General features: G+C 43.2%; 1 long non-coding RNA gene across 1 annotated transcript; it reads left to right on the top strand.

Annotated features, from left to right (window-relative positions):
* Window positions 1–4,211: 4,211 nt before the first annotated feature.
* LOC116572086 lies at window positions 4,212–24,201 on the top strand. The gene is made up of 4 exons (XR_004278120.1): window positions 4,212–4,303; window positions 17,851–18,291; window positions 23,774–23,860; window positions 23,945–24,201. It is a non-coding gene; the product is annotated as an uncharacterized LOC116572086 (long non-coding RNA).
* The last annotated feature ends 1,634 nt before the right edge of the window (window positions 24,202–25,835 follow it).

Raw genomic sequence — 25,835 nt, 5'->3', positions numbered from 1 at the left:
CTTTGAACCAAACTGACCTTCAGGGGGAGGAGAGGGCTAGAGACCCTCTCTGGTCTTAATCTAGGTGTGTACTTTATAATCTTCTGAAATTGGATGTATAGTACTTTCCTTAGTTCTAAGAATGAGTTCCAGGGAATTGGTGAAACTGAGGGGCTCTGGGAACCTCTGAATATAGAGCCAGTCTGTCAGGAAAAATATGGGTGCCCTAAGGAATCTCCAAACTTCATCTGTGACTGATATGAGGACAGGCATGTGGGAGACCCTGTCCTTCTCTTGTGGGATCTCGTGCTAACTCAGTGATCAGCATCAGAATCATATAGGAGTATGCCAAGTTGGGGGGTAATGGAATATATGGCATCAGAAATGCAAGGTTCCTGAGAAGAACTGACTCACTGACACATGTGGTTTGGAAAGAGAAGGGATGACAGTGGGGGTGTGAGTCTTCTTTGATTCCCATGTACTCAGAAGGTCAGCCATGATGCTGAACAGCAGCTGTACCTCAGTCATTTCTGTACATTAAAAGTTATAAAGGAGGGGCACCTGCATGGCTCAGTGGGTTAAGCCTCTGTCTTCAGCTCAGGTCATGATCCCAGGGTCCTGGTATAGAGCCCCACATTGGTCTGTCTGCTCAGCAGGGAGCCTGCTTCTCTTCTGCTTTCTCTCTGCCTGCCTCTCTGTCTACTTGTGATCTCTGTCTGTCAAATAAATAAACAAAATATTAAAAAAAAATAATTTATAAAGGAAAGTAGAGTAACAGAATTTGGAAGTGATGGACCCAACTCCTAGGGAGCTGGCCCACTAGAAATGGAAAGGAAATGTAAAATAATAAGAACAATGTTAAGGAAGCAATCCCTTGGTCATGGTTATCACAGATAGCCAAGTGGAGCTAGAAATAAAGTGCTAAGTCAGATCTCAAGGCCCGACCAAGGTCAGATTTCGGGCAGTAACAAATCTTCCCCCAAATGAAGTATTAGGCTTGGACAACACATATTACTGCTACTAACACCTCTGGTTACAGTAAAGTGAGTCCAGCTTGGGGGAAATGACAAAACCAAGAAGTTACCAAAGCCAGGAGGTAGAGTGTGAAGAAGTTGTCTCATTTATGGATGGGCATCACCAGCTCCCCAGCAAACCTTTACTGAAATGGGATGTGAGACTGACTCATTTTGGGGCTGTGTCTTTGGTTTTGAAGGCTACAGTGTGAGGTGGGCATGTTTGGGTCCATAGAGGACCCATGTCTCACTATGGAACAATTGCAGATACTGCACATGGTCAGACACACTGCAGGTTATTCCTGAGGCAACCAGCAAGCCCAGGGACTGGACAAAAGGCATTGTATGGTTTGTGTATACTGAGAAGGAGGGAACTGTCTGACTGCCCCTATAAATGCCAAGGGGTACATCTTGGATGAAGCAACTGATAGACTTTGTATGTAAGCGAAGCTGCCCTGGCTTTATGATGACCAGGAAGTGTATCCCTGGAATAAACCAGGACATGCTAGTTGTTGTGATTAAAATGCCCCTTTTGTATGGGCAAACCATGAAATTTTACTGGTGCGAAATTGAGCAAGGGGACAAAATGACTTACTGGATTAACCCATCTCAGTTTCCCCTTAAAGGTTTTTCAGATGTTACCCTACCCCCCAAATGCAGAGAATCAGAGAGTCAAGGGATTCATCTCAGCAGAATGGAAATCTTTTAAGGAATGGGATCAATAAAGCAGATGTTAGTGGGGTTGAAGCAAAGGTACATTTTTGAAGACTTCTGAATGGAACACTGAAGGAAGTTCTTTGATATACTCCAACATTTAAGGTCCCCAACCAAGCCTGTCCCCTCCATCTAATCCAGTATGGATGAAATTTAAAAGCCAAAGGTAAAGATTACAAGGAGAAGCCCAACATGGAGTTGGATGGGGCGATAGTCAAGCAGATTTATCCAGATGAGTATTGACAAAAGGGCCAGTGTATCTTGGCTCAACGCTGTGCTGGGGACCCAAAACCTTGTGCCCATGAGCAGGTGGAATGGTTGAGGGGTGAAGAGGTTTCTTGGACTCCTTGACAAGGGGATTCCAGGAACGTTGTCATACCAAAATCTGTTGGTAAGAACATACACAGGAAGCCTACAGTTAAATGGAGGGAATCTAGAAATGCAAATATTGATAAGATTAAGGTGAAAAGTTTGATTGACAATAGGAATGTTCATGCAGGCTGTGCCTATTTTACCTGGCAAAGTATTACAGGGATGGATAATGTGTCTGACTGGTGAATGTTTCCCCCACCCGGCAGTGTAAAACAGAAGGCACATAAATCCGCCCTTCAAGCCATATAATTGGACATGCTAAATGGGTATCAGGAAGAATGCCAGAGCCCACACAGTGGGAAGAAAAGGGGGTGGAGAGTTGGTACAAAGTCTCTATCCAAGAACCCTGTGTGGAACGTGGACTGGGGGTTGTCATCCTCTGAGCCTTTAGATCTACCACCTGGTACAGACAGCTGATCTGGAGTCAGGGCCTGTTCCCGTTAGGATGCATGGATATTGGTCCAGTGCAATACACTTGCCTCTCTTGCCCCCTGGAGGCAATGTCCTACCCACCTGCAGACTCTGTCTCTCTGGTTGGAAGACAGAACAGTTCTTGTGGCCATCTTGTGTCTCAGAAGTTGCAAGAGGAATATGTCTAGGGTTAGCTGCTCTCCACTTTACTACAGTCCCAGGGCAAGGTGGCCACCCCCAGCAAGCATACTGGTACATACACTCATCAATTCCAACCATACCAATCTGGTTGGGAGTTCTTCTGAGAAACACTGACAGGTCTTACTTTAATGCTTTCTTCAACTTTCCATGGTGAATGCCATTGGTCCATGCCCCCTTTTGGGCTTCCTTCTGATAGGCCTTTGTCCTTCTGCCCGACCATAGGCATAGGCTATTGGTCAGAACCAGAGAAACTCTACAAAGCCAAACACAGGAGCAAATAGCATGCAATCTAGCCCAGGGAGTTGATTTATTTTTACCTTCTTGATCAGAGTGGTGGTATTCTAAACATGACACTCTCACTTCACCCCCAAACGGCCATCCAAAAGCCAAACAACTCTGTTGGTCAATCAGGAGCTGTTATAGGGCACTATCTGGGGGGAAGGGGCAACAGAATCACGCAGCTCCTGAGATGTGATGCCCAAGTCAGTTCTCAGGAAATAGGGTGTACCTACTCACAGACACACTGACTAACCATTTCTTTTCCTCTTGGAACATGCCCCATGCACAAACCATTTCTATTTTATGATGGAACTCATCCGGCCTTTGCCCTCCATATTAGAGTGTTTCTCTAACAGCACCAAAGGTATTGTGGGTATTTTAGGTTTCAAGCTTCTTTTATGCCCTTCAGTTGCAAGGGCGGAATCAATGTCCTGTAGCTTAGCTAGTTATTATCCCTCAAATGGAAATTCTCTAGTTCATGTTTCCAGCAGTTCTCATGGAAAGGGGGTCATAGGATGACAAGAGAACCAGCATGAAGCTCCTGCACTAATTTAGACTGCCAAGTTACATTATCTTAGAAGGAGTAGTGGTTTGACAGGAAGTGAGAATGGGCAATGAAAGGATCGGTGGTCTGAAACAGAGGGAGAGGCAAGCATGGTGGGCTGGGTTACACAGCTTCATGAATGTTTGCTCACAGTCAACATGAGGGGCACAGAGAGTGTGTCCCCACTAGACAGACCCCTCTGCTTTTCTGGTGGACCTAGGGGAAAGGGGGATCAGAGGATGCTGGTGGGACTATGAAATTCTTCCCAATGGGGAAGAGAATGAGAGAAGTGCCTGACTCAGTGGATTGGGCTGTCACTTCCTCTGGCAAAAATGGGGTTAACTGTGAATGCACCTATATCACCAAGAGGTAGAAATAGCCCACTACTTCTGCACAAATGCAGAGAAGGGGCACTAACAGCTGAGGATAAGGAATGAACACATGCATCGTGCAATGTGTGAGATCCCATATTCTTCAGAAAAGACCCTTAGCTCAAGATGTTGGATGCCTGATGGGGCTTAGCCATAGGTTGCTGAGACCACTCCATCTTTTGGAACCTCCTAATCACAAATGTAAGCCTGCAAACTTGTGTGACCTCAGGAGACATTCTGCTCATGTAATAAGATAATGCACTGAACTAATTATTAATGTCGGCAATTCACTCTAGGAATAGGACACTACCTTTTGACTTTTATTTTTCAGGTCATGTCTACCACATTGCAATAGGCCCTCACACTGGCATTGTGAGTACAACACCGGTATGGAGAGTCAAACACATTGCAGAGTACAGGTGAGCTAAAAACCTAGTTTCTGCACCCCACGCTTTCTCCTCCAAATATTGGGTATATTCATGTTGAGAAGATTTCTGACTCTGTTATAGAAATGCTATCTAAAATGAGGATTCTCAGACAGGTGTGCTCATTTTTCTATAAGGTAAATGTGGTCAAAGGCTGGGAGAGGGGAGAGCAGGCTGAGATTTACTACATTCATATAGCCAAGGTTTTTATCAACCATGCCTACCAAATGACACCTCAATAAAAATACTCAATAGGAAAGCTCAGTGATGTTTTTTTCATTGGCAAAGACATGGTTGTTCTGGGAGGGTAACATGACCTGACTGCACCCAGAAAGGGTGTGGAAACTCTGCTTCCAGTACCCTCCCAGACCTGGCACTCTGTGTATCCTTTATTAAGTTGTGATCTTCAGTATAGCACTTTCCTAAGTCCTATGAGTCACTTATAGCAAATTACCAAATCCTAGTGGGTCATGGGAACCCCTGAATTTGTAGCTGGTCTTCTGGAAGTGCAGGTAGCCTCAGGACCTCCAACATGTGGCTGGTGTCTGAAGAAAGGGCAGTCAAGTGTAGCACTTTGCCCTCAACTTGTGGGCTCTCACTGTAACTCTGGGTGGATGGTGTCAGAATGGCATCACTGTGCAGTCAATTAGGATAGAGAGAGGACACACATAAATGTCCATGAAGCAATGGTAATGAGTGTTTTTTATCTGAAAAAGTGGAACTTGTGATTTTTCTGCATAAGGGGGATACAGTTGTATGGGAAAGACACACATGTACACACCATCGCACCATACAGATTCACATATAGGCCCACCTCCCCGGCCCCATGACCCAAACCTGTTTCATCTAAAGGGAGTACAGCTGCTTGTAGAAACAAGGGCATAGTTCATTACCTAGAAAATCATTTTCCTTCACCACACTCTCAATCCTCATTGCCTTCACTAAGCTGGAGCTCGAATTGGGGTGGTACCTCAGATGAAAACTTACAAGGAAGACCCACCATTTTTGTCATCTGGATCTTTTCCCTCAGCAAGTGACTGGCCTAGACCATGAATATTTTTTCTTTTTTTCTCTTGAGGCCACCTGTAGTCACAGAAAAGCAACTACCATGAGGGGCAGGTCATGCTATGCCCTGTCTATCCTTTTGGTCTCCTGTTGACTATAGGAAATCAGATGGGAAGGGCACCTGCCAGGCTCAGTTGGTGGAATACGCAACTCTTAATCTTGAGCTCATGAGCTTAAGCCCCACAGTGGGTATGGAGCCTACTTAAAATAAATTAATTTAAAAAAAGAATATTATATGGGAAACAGTGCTCAAGGGAAGGTAATTCATCAGCAAGAGTAGAGGACACTTATAGACACCAAAATGAATGAATTGTTCTTGGAGGAGGTATCTATCAAGTGCATCTTGGTTGTCAATTACAAAAATCTTAATGAGGAAAAAAAATCACTGCTGAGGAAAAGGCCCCCTACTCACAGTTTCTAATCACTACTCCCATAGTTGAGCACCTCTTGAAACAAGCATCAGTTGGCAAGAGACTATCCTTCCAGTCCTCCAAGGAAAATGTAACTAACCTGTATAATAGAGATGAATGGGTTTTCATTTGGAACTAGACTGGCTAAGGAGAAAAAAAATCAAGAAAGCAACATTTCTATCCCAGGCAAAGACAATCTTGAGTTGGCATTTGGTGGGATCCCTTCATCTTCCCTGCCTCCTGGTCCTCTGGGGGAACTACAAGTGTATAGATGACCTTTGAGTCCATGGGTGAGACTGCTCATGCAGTACTGGATCTTAGCTTAAAGAAGAATTGCAAAAAAAAGGTCCTGGACACCAGGCTGGTGCTATAAACTCTTATTTGTCTCTGTACCCAAGTTGTGTAATACCCAGAATTTGGGCATTTCCAGTGCTTCTGCAGAGAATACTCTTAAATTCCAGTAAAATCCTCCTCATTCTTATTTGTTTGGGGTCAGACACGAAGGCATAACCCCAGCAAAGACAGAGGTTGGCCACATTGCCTTTCTTTTTGTCACCAAATCTTTAGAATGTGTGAGCTGATTGGAAGTATCTAAACTTTTGATGTGCTTTTTACATATTCCCCTGAATAACTAAAATTAAATACATCAGAAAATACCAAATGCAGCTGAGGCTGGGGAGCACCCACACTCTCTTCTATGATAGCCATGAGCATCAGATGTGCAGATCTGGAAAACCTTTGGTCAGGATGCATGGTGGTGTATACAAGCATCTCCCATGCCCCAGTGTTTCTTCGGGTGGAGAAACACCCAACAGAAATGCAAACATGTGTTTCCCAGAAGACATTTCCATCAGGAATGTACACAGAAGCATTCCTCTTAATTTCCTAAACGCTCATAATAAGGGAACATGTTAACAGATTCTAGCACATTTCAACTATGCACTATTCCTTCCTAGGGAAGAATGATCCTTAAGAACATACTACTACAGCATGGGTGAATCTCACAAAACATAGAGCAAAGGAAGTCAGGCACAAAAGGAATCAAGATTTCCTTTAATGGCAAGTGGTTGACGACGGTTCCTTTTGGGGTGACGTTCATGACAGGAAGGAGGTCCAATGGCACTTTTGGGGGTTCTGGGTTCCAGTCGTGAATTTTGGGGGGTTGTCTTTGTTTTTTAATTTGAAGGATGATGACACAATTTGTGAAAATTCATTGAGATGTACAATCATGTCGTGATAGATTTTGGGGGGCAGGCATATAAATCTTTGAAGTGTAGGAAAAGAAAGAGTATATATGAAATATATATTTCATATATATAGTATATAGTATATATATATATTTATTTATTTTTTAAAAGATTTTATTTATTTATTTGACAGAGAGAGATTACAAGTAGGCAGAGAGGCAGGCAGAGATAGAGAGGAGGAAGCAGGCTCCCTGCTGAGCAGAGAGCCCGATGCGGGACTCGATCCCAGGACCCTGAGATCATGACCTGAGCCGAAGGCAGCGGCTTAACCCACTGAGCCACCCAGGCGCCCCTATAGTATATATTTATATATAGTATATTATATAGTATATATACTATATAGTATATTATATAGTATATAGTATATATTTCATATACAGTATATATGAAATATATATTTCATATATACTCTTTCTTTTCCTACACTTCAAAGAATTATATGCCTGTATATTTCAAACATGGTATCAAAATCCAAGCAGGTCCATGCTGTTGCAGACAGGGTAAGAGGGTCTTTTATCACAAACCCTGAATCATAGCCCTGTATCCAAATACAGAAATCACGTGGGGACTCTTAGAGTAACTGTTTTGTAGCATCAAAAATCCCCAGACTGCTACAAGAACCTGATAATATTCACAGCCATTCACCCCTCATGACCAGAATGATCCCAAACCTGTATCATTAAGCACTCACCTCTGAGTGATCCTTGATACAGACAGGAGAATCTCCTAAGCACACAAAAAGCATACATCTTGGAGTATTTAAATAAAAATCCACATTGAATTGGGAACTTTTCTTGCCTACCTGTTGCACTTTGATTTTCTATGATTTTACCCACATTTACTGAATGTATTGCATGCATGTGTAGTGCACTTCTGAGAAATTCCCACACATACAAAAAATAAGGACTCCATAATATGTTGGTGGAGATTATAGCCATTGCTTATCCTTTCATCCATGCCTTCTTCCCTTATAAGGCATCCCAATTTTGTCTCATGACAGCGATGTCTGGGTTTGGAGAATCCAAATGGGGCCATGTGCCAGAGATAGAAATGCTCAGTCCCAGGCTGGGTGAGCACAGAGTGTGGCCAGAGACCAGGGGCACCGGAGGGATTGGCTGCTTTTCTCTGAGGGTGCACTGAGGTGTGCGACCCAAGCTCTCAGCTCCTATGGGGCTGGACATTGCAAGGCTGCCATTTTCATTCCCATCCTCCTAAGCTTTACAGAACGTGTTCAGGGAACAAAAACTCCCAGAACCGAACCCGAGCAGTTTACTTAGCTGGGACCCTGGCAAGGGCAGTGCAATTCCACCTTGGGCAAAGACATTTGAGAATCACAGCAACAGGCCTATCCCTCAGAAGATCAGCAAGAACATTCAGCCAAGACCAAGTTCACCAATCAGTGAGAGCTGTGGAACTCCAGAGCTAGGGGAAAGCAACACATACAATTCATGGTGTTTTCCCCATGATTATTTAGTCTTTCAAAGTTATTATTTTTTATTCTTTTCTTATTTTATTTTTTATATTTTTCATCTTTCCTATTTTAACGTTTTAACTATTTTATCTTACCAATACTTTTTAAAAAAATCTTTTACATATTCATTGTTATTGTCATATTTTATCCCTTCATTGTAGTTAACCTTATTCTTTGAATACACATAGGTTTTTTTTCTTTAAAATTTTGGGATACAATTTCTTCTAATAGCTCAAAATATACCCTAAATCTAGTGCATGGCTTTGTTCTATTCTTCAGCCTGATCACATTCTTTCCTCTTTTTCTTTCTTTTTTCAACCAACTTCTTATCTTATCAATTCCTTTTTAAGAATCTTTTTAAATTTTCATCTTTCCAGTCATATTCCACCCCTTCATTGTGTTTACCCTTATTTTTTATATATGTAAGTTTATCTTTCTTTAAAATTTTGGAATGTAGTTTCTCCTTACAGTCCAAAATACACCCAAAGTCAAGTGTGTGGCTCTGTTCTATTCACCAATCTAATATATAGATGATATAGATATAGATATAGATATAGATATAGATATAGATATAGATATAGATATAGATATATCTTTTCTTTTTTTCCCCCTTTCTTCTCCCCTGGATGCAGGTCTCTTCTGAATTGGTTAGTGTATATATTTCTAAGGTCACTGCTACCCTTTTAGTATTTTGTTCTCTCATTCAACTATTCTTATCTGTATAAAATGACAAGGTGAAAAAACTCACCACAAAAAAGGAACAAGAGGCAGTACTGACAGCTATGGACCTAATCAATATGGACATTAGTACGATGTTAGAACCAGAGTTCAGAATGATGATTGTCAAATTGAAAAAAGCATGGAAGATATTAGAGAATCCCTTTCTGGAGAAATAAAAGAACTAAAATCTAACCAAGTTGATTTATTCCTGGGCTGCAAGGTTGGTTCAACATGCAAAAATCAATCAATGTGGTACCATACATTAATAAAAAATAAAGAACAAGAACCATGTGATACTCTCTATCAATGCTGGAAAAGCATTTAACAAAGTACAGCATCCTTTCTTGATCAAAACTTTTACAGTGGAGGGATAGAGGGTACACACCTCAATATCATCAAAGCCATCTATGAAATCCCACAGTGAATATCATTCTCAATGGGGAAAAACTGAGATCTTTTCCCCTAATGTCAGGAACATGGCAGTAATGTCCACTATCACCACTGCTATTCAACATAGTACGAGAAGCCCTAGCCTCAGCAATCAGATAACAAGAAGAAAAAAAGATATCCAAATTGGCAGAGAAGTTAAACTCTCACTCCCCGCAGATGATGTGATACTTTCTGTAGCAAACCCAAAAGACTCCACTCCAAAATTGCTAGAATTCATACAGGAATTCAGTAAAGTGTCAGGACATAAAATCAATGCACAGAAATCAGTTGCATTTGTATACACCAACAACAAGACAGAAGAAAGAGAAATTAAGGAGTTGATCCCACTTACAATTGCACTGAAAGCCATAAGATACCTAGGAATAAACCTAACCAAAGAGGAAAAGAATCTATACCCAGAAAACTATAAAGTACTCATGAAAAAATAGAGGAAGACACAAAGAAATGGAAAAATGTTCCATGCTCCTGGATTGGAAGAATAAATATTGTGAAATTGTCTATGCTACCTAAAGAAATCTACATATTTAATGCAATCTTTATCAAAATACCATCAATTTTTTCCCCAAAGAAATGGAACAAATAATCCTAAACTTTATATGGAGCCAGAAAAGATCCCAAATAGCCAGGAGCATGTTGAAAAAGAAAACCAAGTTGGTGTCATGACAATTTCAGAATTCAAGCTCTATTACAAAGCTGTCATCATCAAGACAGTATGGTACTTGCACAAAAACAGACACAGATGTCAATGGAACAGAATAGAGAGCCCATAAATGGACCCTCAACTCTATGGTCAACTGGTCTTCAACAAAGCAGGAAAGAATGTTCAATTGAAAAAAGACACTCTCTTCAACAAATGGTGTTGGGGAAATTGGACAGTCACATTCAGAAAAATAAAACTAGTCCATTTCCTTATTCCACACACAAAAATGGACACAAAATGGATGAAAGACCTTGATGTGAGACAGGAATCCATCAAAATCCTTGGGAAGAACATAGGCAGCTACCTCTTCGACCTCAGCTGCAGGAACTTCTTCCTAGAAACATCACGAAAGGCAAGGGAAACAAGGGCAAAAATGAACTATTTGGACTTTATCAAGATCAAAAGCTTTTGCACAGCAAAGGAAACAGTCTACAAAACCAAAAGACAACCAGCAGAATGGGAAAAGATACTGTAAATGACATATCAGATAAAGGACTTGTATCCCAAATCTATAAGGAACTTTTCAAGCTCAACTCCCAAAGAACAAAGAATCTAATCAAGAAATGGGCGGAAGACATGAACAGACATTTCTGCAAAGAAGACATCCCAGAGGCCAACAGACACATGAAAAAGAGCTCAACATCACTCGGCATCAGGGAAATACAAATCCAAACCACAGTGAGATACCAGCTCATACCAGTCATAATGGCTAAAATTAATGAGCCAGGAAATGATAGATGTTGGTGAGGATGCAGAGAAAGAGGATCTCACCTACTGTTGGTGGGAATGCAAGCTGATGCAGCCAGTCTGGAAAACAGTATGGCCGTTCCTCAAAACATTGAAAATAGAGCTACACTACGACCGAGCAATTGCACTACTAGGTATTTACCCTAAAGATACAAATGTAGTGATCCAAAGGGGCACGTGCACCCAAGTGTTTGTAGCACCAATGTCCACAATAGCCAAACTCTATAAAGAACCTAGATGTCTCTCAACAGATTAATGGATAAAGAAGATGTGATATATATATAGAATGGAATACTATGCAGCCATCAAAAGAAACAGAATCTTGCCATTTTTCAATGACATGGAGCTAGATGGTATTATGTAAGCAAAATAAGTCAATCAAGAGAAAGGCAATTATCATATGATCTCTCTGATATGAGGAATTTGAGAGGCAAAGTGGGGGGTCATGGGGTATAGGGAGGGAGAAAATGAAACAAGATGGGATCAGGAGGGAGACGAACCAAAAGAGGCTCTTTTTTTTTTTTTTAATTAGCAAATAGTATTTTTAGTATTTCTGCACAGATATCTTAAACGCTGCTTGGGGGTGGTTTCAAACTCATGGAATAGAGGAAAAATATTAGTTTCCATTTCACCCAGTGCATGGTCAGCCTCCAAAAACCACACTGAGTTGAATGTCCTCACAGTGGCATTCTTTTCTTACATTGGGTGGCTCACAGCCTTGTTAGTTGATTCCTGTTGAAGACCGCTGGCACTGATGACAGTTTACATCTTAGCAAACTTATTTTAGTCAGAAATCTCACCTCAGTCAGATTACGTTTTTGGTTTTGGGGTTTATTTTAACAAATAAACAAAATTTTTCTTATGGGTTTCATTAGTCACCGAAAGAGGCTCTTAATCTCAGGAAACAAACTGAGGGTTGCTGGGGGGCAGAGGGGTAGGGAGACGGTGGCTGGGATATGGACACTTGGGCATGTGCTGTGGTGAGTGCTGTGAAATATGTAAGCCTGATGATTCACAGACCTGTAGCCCTGGGGCAAATAATGCATTATATATTAATTTTTAAAAAGATCCAGGTAGGTGATGAGGATAGAGCACATGGATCTCCAGATAAGTACAGTCTCCAGATAACGTCAAGACAAGTCTGGATCTCACCTGTATTCTTCTGTCAAGTTATTTAGCCAAGGGTTTTTGAGAGTCAAGAATTGCCCAAATCAGAAATGGCTTTTAAACTTTTTTTTTAAATCAAAACCAAACATAGAATTAAAAACATGGTCAAAGAATCATATAGTATGAAAATGCCCAGGTTTTAAAAACCACACCTTTATAAAAGGACTCTCCTAGAACTATAGGAGATGAACATACCAGAAATTAAAATTAAAAACTCAATTCATCTGAGGGATTTGAAGTGATGGGGGGGATGGGAGGTTGGGGTACCAGGTGGTGGGTATTATAGAAGGCACAGATTGCATGGAGCACTGGGTGTGGTGAAAAATTAATGAATACTGTTATGCTGAAAATAAATGAATTAATAAAAAACAAAACAAAACAAGACAAAACAAAAAAACTCAATTCATTATACCAGGTTAGAGATAGGAGGATAAAAGAAATACAGAGATGGAAGGTAGTTCTGACATATTTACCCAGCTCAGGCAGAAAAAGAAATTGGATATTCAAAGAAAGCATTTAAATAATATGAAAGCCTGAATTAGAAGGTCTAATAATCTAATTTGGCTCCAAGGAGAAAACAGGGAGACTGGAGTAGACAATGCATTTGAGGTCATAACAGTTGAGCATTTCTTTAATCTGATAAAAAATATATGATTTCTCAGCTTTGGGAAACAGGGTGAAAGCCACAGAGTATAAATAGATTGAAAACAAACAAAGCAAAACAAAGAAATGCCAAAATAAAAGCGATGGGTGGGGACATCTGGGTGGCTCAGTCAATTAAGCGTTCAGATCTTGGTCTCAGCTCTGGTCTTGATCTCAGGGTCATGAGTTCAAGTTCCATGTTGTTAATAAATAGCAAGCCAGATAGGCTTGGAGACCAAAGGCATCATTTTGTCTTTAGAAGGTCAACACTAATGAAAGAAAAGAAAGAGGAGAGAAGAGAAGAGAAGAGAAAAGGAAAGAAAAGAAAAGAAAAGGAAAGAAAAGAAAAGAAAAGAAAAGAAAAGAAAAGGAAAGAAACATCCTACATATAGATATATGTTGGTGCAAGTCAAGAAAAAAAGGGAAAGATAAGACCTGTGTTACTTACCCCAGAAGAACAATCAGCAAAAGTAGAACCAAAGAAAGTGAAATAACACCTTTAGTGAACTGAGCCCAAAGATCAAGACAGAGGTATATACTTGGTCAAACACTTATTCAAATAACAGAGAAAAACAGATGATTTCTTGAGAGGTCATTAAAGAAACTGAAGATGAATGATCTCAGAATGGAAGTTAGAGATATCTGGATGCTCAGCAAATATACAAGTAGGCAAAAATGATATCTCCACCAAGTAAATACTGTTTCCCAAGCCAGGATGAAAACTGCAAGTTGGAAGCAAACCCATAAGCAGAAGTAACATGTAGGGTCAGAAGTAACATGTATGGTGATCAGATTTGAAGTGTTCTCATTCTGTTTGGAATAACGTACGTGTATTCATTACTTTGCATTTTAAGTTAATTTGGCATGTTAAACTTTGAAGAATAATTTAAAAGTGACTGTGTACTTCCATAATAGTGCAGTGGTTGTAGTTACAAAAATAATACCTACACTGAGTCGATCCAAAAGAAGAAAGGAGGATAGAAGCATAAATCCATCAGGATAAATAGCAAAAAAAATTGAGTAAAAATATCTATAAATGGATCAGTACTCATACTAAATGTAAATGGACTTAACATGACAACTCAAAGGCTGTATCGACTTTGGATAATTTATTTAAAAACATAGGTACATATAAGTACCTATAAATGTTTTTGATGAAGATGTTGGGGAAGATATTAGGCAAACACTAATGAACAAGACAGAAAACTGAGGCATGTTCATGAATAGTAAGACAGACATGCTTGGAGATCAAAAGCATTATTTTGTCTTTAGGAGGTCAATACTTAAGAATACATTGTCTGATTCAAAGTAAAGAATTCTGATTCTCAGCTCCGACATGAACTAGCTGTGTGGCCTAGACAAATCACTTACCTTCTCTGGACCTAATTTTCCAGATCTGTCACTTGGGGATCATGACAGCATGGATCACTCGAGGTGGTGAGGATTAAAGGAGAGTCCACTTGGTAAGTCTTGCATAAACACTTCTGTGATTTGGGGTGACTTCTCCTATTCCTCTACCTGACTCCAGGGCCTTGTTCCATGACAGGCACATGATAGGGGCTCAGATTGCTGAAGGAATCAAATCTCATTTCTGTGGCCCTTTGGCTGTGGGCCCAGAGAACCAAAGCAGCTCCCAGAACACCCTCCCCACCTGGGCCGGCTCTGGGGTGTTTTTCCATCAGACCTGGTGACTTGGTGGAGAGGGAACCTTGGCCTTGTCACTACCTTTGTGCTGAGTTCAGTGGAGCTGGGATGGCAGCGGCTCCTTCGGGAGAGCCCCTCCCCACAGATGCTGGAAGTGAGGTGGGGAAGGCTGGAGTGGGAATAGAAGCCCCTCCAGAGTCGACCTTGCACCCCAAGGGGAGCAAGTTACTAGTACAGGAGAGCAAGCCTCAAGCTAGCACCACTGCTCCCTGCTGTGTGCCTGTGGACTTGTCCCTCCACCTCTCTGAGCCTCGCTTCCTGGACAATGGGCTGTCGATGACATGGGTGGCCCCTAGAATTATTGAGAAGCAGGTGAAGAGTGGAGCATACAGTAAGCACTTCTTAAGTGTACAGGCACTGCTGTCTCAGCTTTTCCTGTAGAACTCCTGAATTCCACAGATAAGGAAACTGAGGCCCAGAGAGTGCCAGGGACTTGTCTAAGGTCACTGAGTCTGTATATTGCTGGTTCCAGCTGTGGCTTTAACCATTCTCCCTGCTCAGTCCCCAAACAGCCAGCAAGGTTGTGCTTCTGGGTCGACCGGCAGGGGTCTCCCTAGAGCAGAGAGGTTGGGTGGGAGGGGGTGGTGGAGAGCAATAGGAACAGCCCCCTTTACCCAGGGCCTTGTTCTCTCATGAAATCCTAAAAACTCTATGAAAGCGCTATTGTCAGCCCCATTTTACAGATGAGGGAACAGAGGCTCAGAGAGGTGACTGTAGCTTGCCCAGCAATACAGTGAAAAAAGGATCCTCTCGACCCCAACACCCCAGCACCAGATCTGTTGAACAAAGGAAGCAACAGTGGACATCCAGGGACACACAGTGTGAATTCTGCAGTTTTAGGAGTACAATCTGCCTTCCCCAACCTGGAGATGGAGAGAGGACCATAACAGCATCTCTCATCTGGGAGTCTTTGCAAATTGTCAAAGCTCCAGAGGGGATGCCCTAATCCCACCCTACACACCTGCTCTACCTCTGGTTGGCAGAAGCCTTCCCTGCATACCTTCAGGAGCCACAGATGGGTGTCAGGGTGGCATTCAGAATTTCGGGGACACGTGGGACCAGCACTGCCTCCCTTTCACCCTCTCCACCAGGCAGCACACAGAGGCTCACCATTCTCTCTCCCTGGGGTTACCCTGGACTGCTCCAGCCTCCAGCCAGTAACCTAGGGCCTTAGCAGCCCACTGGGTCTTAGAAGGTCCTCTCCTCCCTGCCTGGAAGAGTGTGTCTCTCTCCTTTCCCTGTGCTTCCTGAGCCCTCTGGCCTCCAGTGTGAAGGTCCAGGTTTTGGGTCCTGCCTATCTTCCAGCCTCTGAAGGCACTGTCTCCATTGTGCCCCCCCCCCACCCCCAGGAGACATAGGAAGGCTTCTCAGCTTCCATTCCCCCAGGGAGGGACTCCCAATCACAAGGTCCAACAGGAAGAACCACGTCTTGGTTGGAAACACAAATTCCAGGGACAGTGATTTCTGGGGATGTCTGTGGACAGTTACATTCTGAGTCCTGCTGCCCACTTGTCCTCTGACATCCAGTGAACTCCTGTCCTCTCTGACCCTGGGTTTCCTTTACTCTGCCATGAGTAGTGTAGAGATTACTTATACCTTTTTAAAACCCCACCAATATTTTTTTTTCCTGACTTTTTAAAAAAAAAATTATTTCTTTTCAGCGTTACAGCATTCATTGTTTTTGCACCACACCCAGTGCTCCATGCAATCCCTGCCCTCTCTAATACCCACCACCTGGTTCCCCCAACCTCCCACCCCCTGACCCTTCAAAACCCTCAGATTGTTTTTCAGAGTCCATAGTCTCTCATGGTTTTCTTACAGAAACACCCAAGAGTTCCCCATGGTTTGTTTTCTCCTACATGGAGAGGAGAGGGAAGCCCAGCTTGGAGAGCTGCAGGTGCAGGTCTGGTGGTCACCGGTTAAGGGGCATTGACTGGCCTTTAACCATGTAACGATGATGATCACAAACACATACACATGGTTTAATTGTGCCGCCCCTGAGCTAAGTTCTTCACTTACATTAATGTGTTTCTTCACATCATCTTTGGGAAGTGGATACTGTGGTCCACTCTGTCTTGCAGATAGGAGAGCCAAGGCAAGCAGAGGGTTAACCACCTGTCCCAAGTCACCCAGATGGGAAGGTTTTGCTGACTTGAGTCCATTCTCTGAGCTGTGTCCTAACCAGTCTTCTTTGCCTGAGCAGACCTTGGTGCCTGAACTACCTTCATCTGTGGAGGTCTTAGAGCATGCTGGAGTGTGGTGGGGAAGGAGAGAAGGTGCTATGCAGCCCGTACATCAGGCCTGAGAGCAGGAGCCTGCCTGTCCTCTGAGCCCAGTCTTGCCCCTCTCCAGGGAGAAGGGATTTATGGATAGCAGCCCAACTAGGCAGGAAGGGTAGACAAGGGCCTGTACCCTCAGGAGCTGAGAGGTGATACCTTCTGCCCTGTCCCCAGAGGAGGGTGGTTGGGAAAGATGGACCAGCAAGCCAAAGAGAGAGGAGTTGAAATGGGAGAGCAGAGCAGCGGAGAGGGAGGGAGGAGGGAGACATAAAGAGAAAGAAGGTCAACCACCATTTTTAATTTTTAGATTCCTAGTGTTGATCACACAGAGGCGATCTGGTCAGTCCTTCTCATTTTCCAGAAAGCAAATGGAGACCGGATTGTTTACTCAAGCTTGTTGACATTATGGTGACAACATTAACCCCAATAACTGTAATCTGAACACTTAGCAAGGGCCAGGCTCTTTTCAAAGATTAGCTCCTTACCCCCCGGACAGGTCTTGTGTTCCAAGTTCCCATTTTATCTACAAGGAAACTGAGTCTCAGAGAGGTGAAGTGACCTGCCCAGAGCTGCACAGCACTGGACAGGCTATAATCAAACCCAAGTTCCCAGATTCCAAGTGCCAGAGACTCGACCACCACAGTGTCCCACGGTCCAAGGAAATTTCTCTTTTTTGAGCTCCTACTATGTGCTGGGCACCATGTGAGGTATGAGGGATACAGAGATGAATAAGACAGACCCATTCTTTGGCCAGTTTGTCATGTGTCCTCTGCACTGGGAACCTTGAGGGTAGAGCGAACTTGTTGCCAGCATCTACTACAGAGCATGGCACATGGTGGAGTCTCAGTTAATGTTGGCTGAGTAAATGCATCCTCATGTGGCCTTGGTTGCTTCACCCTTTACATCCCTAACAGTCCACATTCACATTTCTTCCTCCAGGTCTTCTTCGCCCCAAACTGCTTCCTCTTCTCCTTTTCTCGAATCGTCCACTAGAGGATTTCTTGACAACTAAAAAGAAGAAAAGAATTGGAAATATCAGAGCCCCCCCCCCGGCAACACCCACCAGGGCAGGAAAATGCTCACATTAGGGGGGGTGCCAGGGCAGAGCCTGACTTCCTGGAGCCCCTGCAGCAAGGGGGCCCAGCCATTCTGATTCCCCACCCTGCTCCCTGCCCACCACTCAGGGCTGCTCAGCATGGTTCAGCAGTGCAGACCTAGGTCAGGAGCGAGGGTGACTCCAGTAAAGCTGGTGAGGGGGCCAGCAGAGAGACCTGAAAGACATTGAAGGTGTAAGAACCTCCAGTACCTGCATGGCGCCAGGTTCTTTGGAAGAACCATCCAAAGAGGGAAAGGGGAAGAAACACAAAGAGGAGATCAAAGGTAAGGATGCAAGAAAATGAAAAGAGAGGACTATAGTGATAAATTGCAGGCACAGTTTTGCCCACTCTGTGCGAGTCTTCAACATCTTCAAAGTAGTCTTTGAGAGGACAGGGCAGCAATGACATTGGGATGTCCATGGGAAAGGAAAGTGGAGAAGAAGGGAAGCTAAGGACTCAGAGCGGGCCCTGCTGCTCCCAGGATTATGTCTGCAGATCTCAGGATCTGCTGTCCCCTGATCTGAGGACAGATTCTGTCCTCAGCTTTGCAGTTGACTGATAAATGCAGCTTCCCTGGGCTATGGGACCACTGAGGCCGCCCCAGCACGATGGCAGTATGTGGGACCGCTGTACACTCTAGTATTTGCAGGCATGTACATGAATGCCAGAACTGCGTTGCTCTGTGACTAATGATCTCATGGTTAAGTGGTAAGTGCTTGTTAGTGGCCAGAGCAACAACATTGGGACCCATGCTTGGGTTCACAGTTTGGCTTTTCCAACCTAGGCAGTCAAGAGCATGGGCCATCCCTCTCTGCACCTTCTCCACAAAGAGAGGGAATGGCCAACAAACCCCCAGGTCCAGAGGTGGTAAGAGAGGAACGTGGTGTTGTATGTAAAATGTGCAGGGGTAATGAGATTTCTGAAGGGAGATCTGACACTTGCTTTGGGCTGGGTACATGGGGAATACCTCCCGAGGGAACACACATACACTCACATTCACAGTCATACCATGTAGACTTACATGCACACACAACTCTCACATGCACATGAACCCACATCACCTAAGTGACTAAGTTGCTTGCAGAGCCCATAGATTGTGGCCAAAGCTCTCTGCTGAGCATTCATGGCACCCCATCCCTCCATTCCGGCAGGACCCAGAATCAGGGTAGCCACGCAGGCCAAAGCAGACAGGAAAGCCCCACCTTCATCAGCACTGAGATCCTTCTTCAGCACGTGATTCCAGAATATGTACAATTTTAGTTTCTTTTTGCATCCATCTGTGATTAAAAAGTATGAAGATCATATCATCTTGTACACTGTTTACATATGGCTTTGTTCTCTTGATTTTATGGAACCAGATGGGATACACAGCCCCCAAAAGAAAAAGTTTGGGCTTTTCATGGCAGACCTCTCAAGTGCATTTTGGTCAGCAAATACAAACTTCTTTGTCAAGGAGGAGGTTTTTTTTTTTTTTTTTTAAATTTCATTTCAGCGTTAACAGTATTCATTGTTTTTGCACCACACCCAGTGCTCCATGCAATCCGTGCCCTCCTTAATACCCACCACCTGGCTCCCCCCACCCCCACGCACCTTCAAAACCCTCAGGTTGGTTTTCAGAGTCCATAGTCTCTCATGGTTCACCTCCCCTTCCAATTTACCCCAACTCCCTTCTCCTCTCCATTTCCCCATGTCCTCCATGTTATTTGTTATGATAAGGAGGAGGATTTCTTACTGAGGAAATTGCTCACTGCCATACACTTTGTAACTGATGCTGTCGATTTTTGGTCTTTTTTTTTTTTTTTTTCCCCAGTGAGTAAAGTGATAGAAGTTTATTAAGTCAGGATACAGAAAAAGCTCTCAAGAGTGAGAGGGGTCTTGACAGGGTCGCCAAAGAGGGCCTTTAAGGTTGGTCTTTTAGAGATAGCTAACCAGGGAACTTAAAATCTTTTAAGATCTCTATTGATAACACATTCAGTGGCTTAATTCTTTTTTAGGGGCTGGTTATTCTTTGTTGATCACAGGTGATTATCATAACAATAGGTACCGCACATGACCCACACCACATGCCTGTGGCAGGGTGGTCCTCCATCCCAAATGCCTCTGGTTTCTCCACACCTTCACATTTTGGGGATTTCTGTGAGCCTGATCCCATAGTCCCCTATCTCTCTCTCCCTACCAGCCCCACTTGTCCCTTACCCATTCCTTCAGGGTCCTGGGATTGAGTCCCACATCGGGCTCTCTGCTCAGCAGGGAGCCTGCACTTCCCGTCCCCTCCCCTGCCTCTCTGCCTACTGTGATCTCTGTCTGTCAAATAAATAAATAGAATCTTAAAAAAAAAAATGTCCTGCCCGGAGCGATTTACACTTTCAATGCCATCCTTATTAAAATACTACTGGCATTTTTCAAAGCGTTCAAACCAACCATGCTAAAATCTGTATGGTAGAAGAAAAGACCCTGAATCACCAAAGGGGAATGATGAAAAAGAAAAAAAAGCTGGGGCATCACGTTGCCTGACTTCAAGCTGTATTACCAAGCTGTGATCACAAAGACAGCATGGTATTGGCACAAAGGCAGACACATAGACCAGTAGAACAGAATAGAGACTCCAGAAATGGACCCTCAACTTGATGGTCAACTAATCTTTGACAAATCAGGAAAAAATATCCAATGGGAAAAAGAGAGTCTCTTGAATAAGTGGTGCTGGGAAAATTGGATGGCTATATATACAGGAATGAAACCGGACCATTCCCTTACATCATAAACAAAACTAAACTCAAAATGGATGGAAGACCTCAATGTGAGACAGGAATCCATAAAAATCCTAGAGGAGGACATAGGCGGTAACCTCTTCGACATCAGCCACAGCAACTTCTCTCAAGACATGCCTCCAAAGGCAAGTGAAACAAAGCCAAAAATGAACTTTCTGGGCTTCACCAAGATAAAAAGCTTCTGCACAGCAAAAGAAACAGGCAACAAAACTAAGAGGCAGCCCACACAATAGGAGAAGATATTTGCAAATGACATTACAGATAATGGGCTGATATCCAAGATCTATAAAGAACTTCTCAAACTCAACACTCAAAAAACAAATAGCCCAGTCCAAAAATGGGAAAAAGACTTGAACAGACACTTCTCCTAAAATGACATGCAATGGCTAATAGACACACAAAAAAAATGCTCACCATCACTAGCCATCAGACAAATACAAATCAAAACCACACTGAGATGCCACCTTATACCAGTTAGAATGGCAACAATTAACAAGTCAAGAGACAAGAAATGTTGGCGAGGATGTGGAGGAAGGGTAAACCTCTTACACTGTTGGGTGGTTCGAAACGCCAGCTGGTATAGCCACTCTGGAAAACAGTATGGAGTTTCCTCAAGATGTTAAGAATAGAGCTACTCTTCCACCCAGCAATTGTGCTACTACGTATTCACGTCACAGATACAGATGTAGTGAAAAGAAGGGACACATGTACCCCAATGTTCATAGCAGCAGTGTCCACAATAGCCAAAGTGTAGAAGGATCCAAGATGCCCTTCAACAGATGAATGGGTAAAGAAGATGTGGTTCGGGACACGTGGGTGGCTCAGTGGGTTGGGGCCTCTGCCTTTGGCTCAGGTCATGATCTCAGGGTCCTGGGATAGAGTCCCGCATTGGGCTCTCTGCTCATCAGGGAGCCTGCTTCCTCCTCTCTCTCTCTCTCTGCCTACTTGTGATCTCTGCCTGTCAAATAAATAAAATCTTTAAAAAAAACCCCACCAAACTGTGGAAAGAATCGAGATGGCCTTCAACGGATGAATGGATAAGGAAGATGTGGTCCATATACACTATGGAGTATTATGCCTCCATCAGAAAGGACGAATACCCAACTTTTGTAGCAACATGGATAGGACTGGAAGAGATTATGCTGAGTGAAATAAGTCAAGCAGAGAGAGTCAATTATCATATGGTTTCACTTATTTGTGGAGCATAACAAATAGCATGGAGGACAAGGGGAGTTAGAGAGTAGAAGGGAGTTGAGGGAAATTGGAAGGGGAGGTGAACCATGAGAGACTATGGACTCTGAAAAACAACCTGAGGGTTTTGAAGGTACGTGGGGTGGGTGGGTGGGGGAGCCAGGTGGTGGGTATTAAGGAGGGCACGGATTGCATGGAGCACTGGTTGTGGTGCAAAAACAATGAATACTGTTAACACTGAAAAGAAATTAAAAAAAAAAACCAAAGAAGATGTGGTCCATATATACAATGGGATATTATTCAGCCATCAGAAACAATGAATACCCACCATTTGCACTGACATGGATGGAGCTGAAGGGGAATATGTTAAGGAAAGAAGAGTCAAGCAGGGAAAGACAATTATCGTATGGTTACACTCATCTGTAGAACATAAGCAATTGCATGGAGTGCCATAGGGGAAGGGAGGGAAATCTGAAAGGCGAGAAATCAGAGAGGGAGATGAACCATGAGAGACTATGGACCCCAAGAACCAACCTGAGGGTTTCAGAGGGGAGGAGTATAGGGGGAAGGGGTAACAGGATGATGGGTATTGAGCAGGGCATATGCTGAGATTGGGTGTCATAAGTAAAGAGTAGATCATTGAGCACTACATCAAAAACTAATGATGTACTACTCTACAGTGGCTAAATTAATATAATAAAAAATAAAAAAAAACCAATCTGGGGTTCCTGGGTGGTTCAGTGGGTTAAGCCTCTGCCTCCCTACCATGAGACCATGGTCTAGAGACAAAGGATTTCTAGACCCTGCAGGCTCCCACTTCTCAGATTCCCTTCAGAAAAGGATATGGCAACCATCTGCGCTTAGGACCACCTGCCCCAGCTCTCCCTCTAAGAGGAAGAGGATTCTTTCTCAGGCTCCTTTCATCAAAATGTTGTGGGAACAGAGGAGGGGCCTTTGGCAAAATATCCCTTTAATCTGAACAGTCTGATGGAACATGGCCTCTGGGATTGGGTTTGGTGAGCGCCCCGTTCAGAGAAGATCAAGAACAAGGCAAAAAGCTATTACTAATGCCACTCAGTGTAGAAATAATAGGGTTTCCCCTAGAAATTGAGATGGGAAAAGGATCAGAAGATCTGCGGTTGAAGGGCCTCATCTCGGTGCTGGGCTCCCCAAACACAGGCACTACATCCTCGTACCCTCTCCAGCCTCCCTTTTCTCTGACGCCAACTGAATATCCTATGGCTCCTTCTCGTTAGTCATGATCGCTCCTGCTATCTGCTCAGAGGTGAGACCCATCATGAACTGAAGTCATTCCTGACAGACTCAAGGGAACTCTGAAAATGTTATTTTCCTCTCAGGACCCTGGGAACACTTTCCTCCATGGTGTTGAGATTTTGTCAGATGAAACCAGATCTATTTGGCATACGATAGACTGCACACATTTTTAAGTGATATTAAAAAGGGATATTAAGTGATATTAAGTGAGATTTTACTACAATGCCTTAAGTTCTGACACACAACACACCCATGAGGCAAGGGGCGGGATTTTCTTTGTCTTTTCCTAAATGATAAGTTCACACCAGTAACTGTGCTATTTAGGGAGACATAAATCCTGGAAACACACACACACACACAAAACCACATGCCTATTCAGAATCGCACCTCGTCTGTTCACACAGAGACACAGCCCACCTCCACATACACAAACTCACTACGTGAACACTAAACAGCCACTTACAAAGATATGACCATGGTTATCCACATAGAAAACCCATTGTTTCACCACACCTCTGATCCCCATTCCAGTGGGAACCCAGGATCTGATGGTGCCCCTGACTACAGACAGCAAGAGACTGATTCCAGAATATACACCTCTTTGGGCGGCACCTGCAGGTACAGAAAGGAGGGCACCATGAGGCTCAGGTCATGTTGTATACTGTCTGACTTCATGATCTTTAATTCTCTCAGTGACATTAGGAAACCAGAGGGAACCCAGTGTTTGGCCCCCACGGTAAGGAAACAGGACACCTGTAGGAAATTGTTTTTCCTTGGAGATGTGTCTGCCCAGCCACTCAGGATGGTGCCTACAAAATTCTTCATCCAAGCAGGGAAACTGTTGCTGAGGGAAAGAATGCCACCACCGCAATTCTTTTTTTTTTTTTTTAAGTATCATTTGTGAAGTTCAACCAACCTTTATTTGTCTATACATATTAGGTACATATTTAGTGTTTAGCAAATGCATTTGTTCACAGAACCACAAACCATTTTAACTAATGTAATAATAAAGCTTGAAAAGTCTAGTGTAGACTAATGCTGGTCTAAAAAGAAAACATGATCTACTAACTATAGAAAGTTCTTTTCAGCAAGAACACTCCCTGCTTTATGTATTTTGTATAGGTACCTCATAAAAGTTTACCAAATTTAAAAGTTAAATAAGAAATAACCATGAGAGACTATGGACTCTGAAAAACAATCTGAGGGTTTTGAAGGGGTGGGGGGGTGGGAGGTTGGGGTACCAAGTGGTGGGTATTATAGAGGGCACGGATTGCATGGAGCACTGGGTGTGGTGCAAAAATAATGAATACCGTTATGCTGAAAATAAATAAAAAATAAATTAAAAAAAAGAAAGAAATTACTTTCTTAGCTTTAAGAAAGTGAGGTTATACGATAATATTTCTATAATTTGAAACAAATAGTATCAATACCTTTTCTAAATAATGATAAATTTACACCATTTTCTTTCTTTTTTCTTTTGTACACCAGCGCAATTCTAACCAGGTTTGCTGTTGCCATTGGTGAATGTCCTCTCAAATCAGATGGTGGTTGACAAGAGACAACCACTCAGCACTCCCCAAAAGGAAATTATATATATGTCCTCTCAAATGTGTGTGTATGTGTAATTACACAATTACACATACACACACATTCAGACACATATACAGTTGAAACATCATTTTATTTCCATATACAAGCAATTTATATTAGGAAAATGAATTTTTTAATATTATGTTCAATTCGCCAACATGTATGATCTGATTTTCACCTGAATTTGATGAAAGAAACCAAGAAAACAATGCTTGTTCCTTGGGTGAAGACAGGCATGCTCACCTTGGCAATACCCCGTTTTTTCTGCACTTCCATGCTCTGGCGAGGCCACACTCAGACTGAGCCGATGTCCACATCTAGACGGACATCAAGAATGTACCTGTCAGCACATTGGTGGTGCTGCTCAAGGATAATTCGGGGAGGGGCACCCAGAGGGATCAATCCTTTGAGCATCGGCCTTCCGCTCAGGTTATGATCTCTGTAGTCTCGGGACTGGCAAGCTCCCCACAGGAGGAGGATCGGGAACAAGGGTAAATATATTTTTGATACCAAACTCCGTATAAAAATGTAGGGTCTTCTGCAATTGCATTACTGGGTATTTATCACAAAGATACAAATGTAGTGAAAAGAAGGGCCAACTGTGCCCCAATGTTTATAGCAGCAATGGCCACGGTCGCCAAACTGTGGAAAGAACCAAGATGCCAGTCAAGAGATGAATGGATAGGAAGGTGTGGTCCATATACACTATGGAGTATTATGCCTCCATTAGAAAGGATGAATACCCGAGGGAGGAGTCAAGATGGCAGAGAAGTAGCAGGCTGAGACTACTTCAGCTAGCAGGAGATCAGCTAGATAGCTTATCTAAAGATTGCAAACACCTGCAAATCCATCGGCAGATCGAAGAGAAGAACAGCAATTCTAGAAACAGAGAAACAGCCACTTTCTGAAGGTAGGACTGGCGAAGAAGTGAATCCAAAGTGATGGGAAGATAGACCCCGGGGGGAGGGGCCGGCTCCCGGCAAGCGGCGGAGCAACGGAGCAC

The sequence above is a fragment of the Mustela erminea genome, chromosome 13, assembly GCF_009829155.1.
Source record: "Mustela erminea isolate mMusErm1 chromosome 13, mMusErm1.Pri, whole genome shotgun sequence".
Lineage (NCBI taxonomy): Eukaryota > Metazoa > Chordata > Mammalia > Carnivora > Mustelidae > Mustela > Mustela erminea.
The sequence above is the reverse complement of the archived record's forward strand: the minus strand, read 5'-3'. Positions and strand labels throughout refer to the sequence as shown.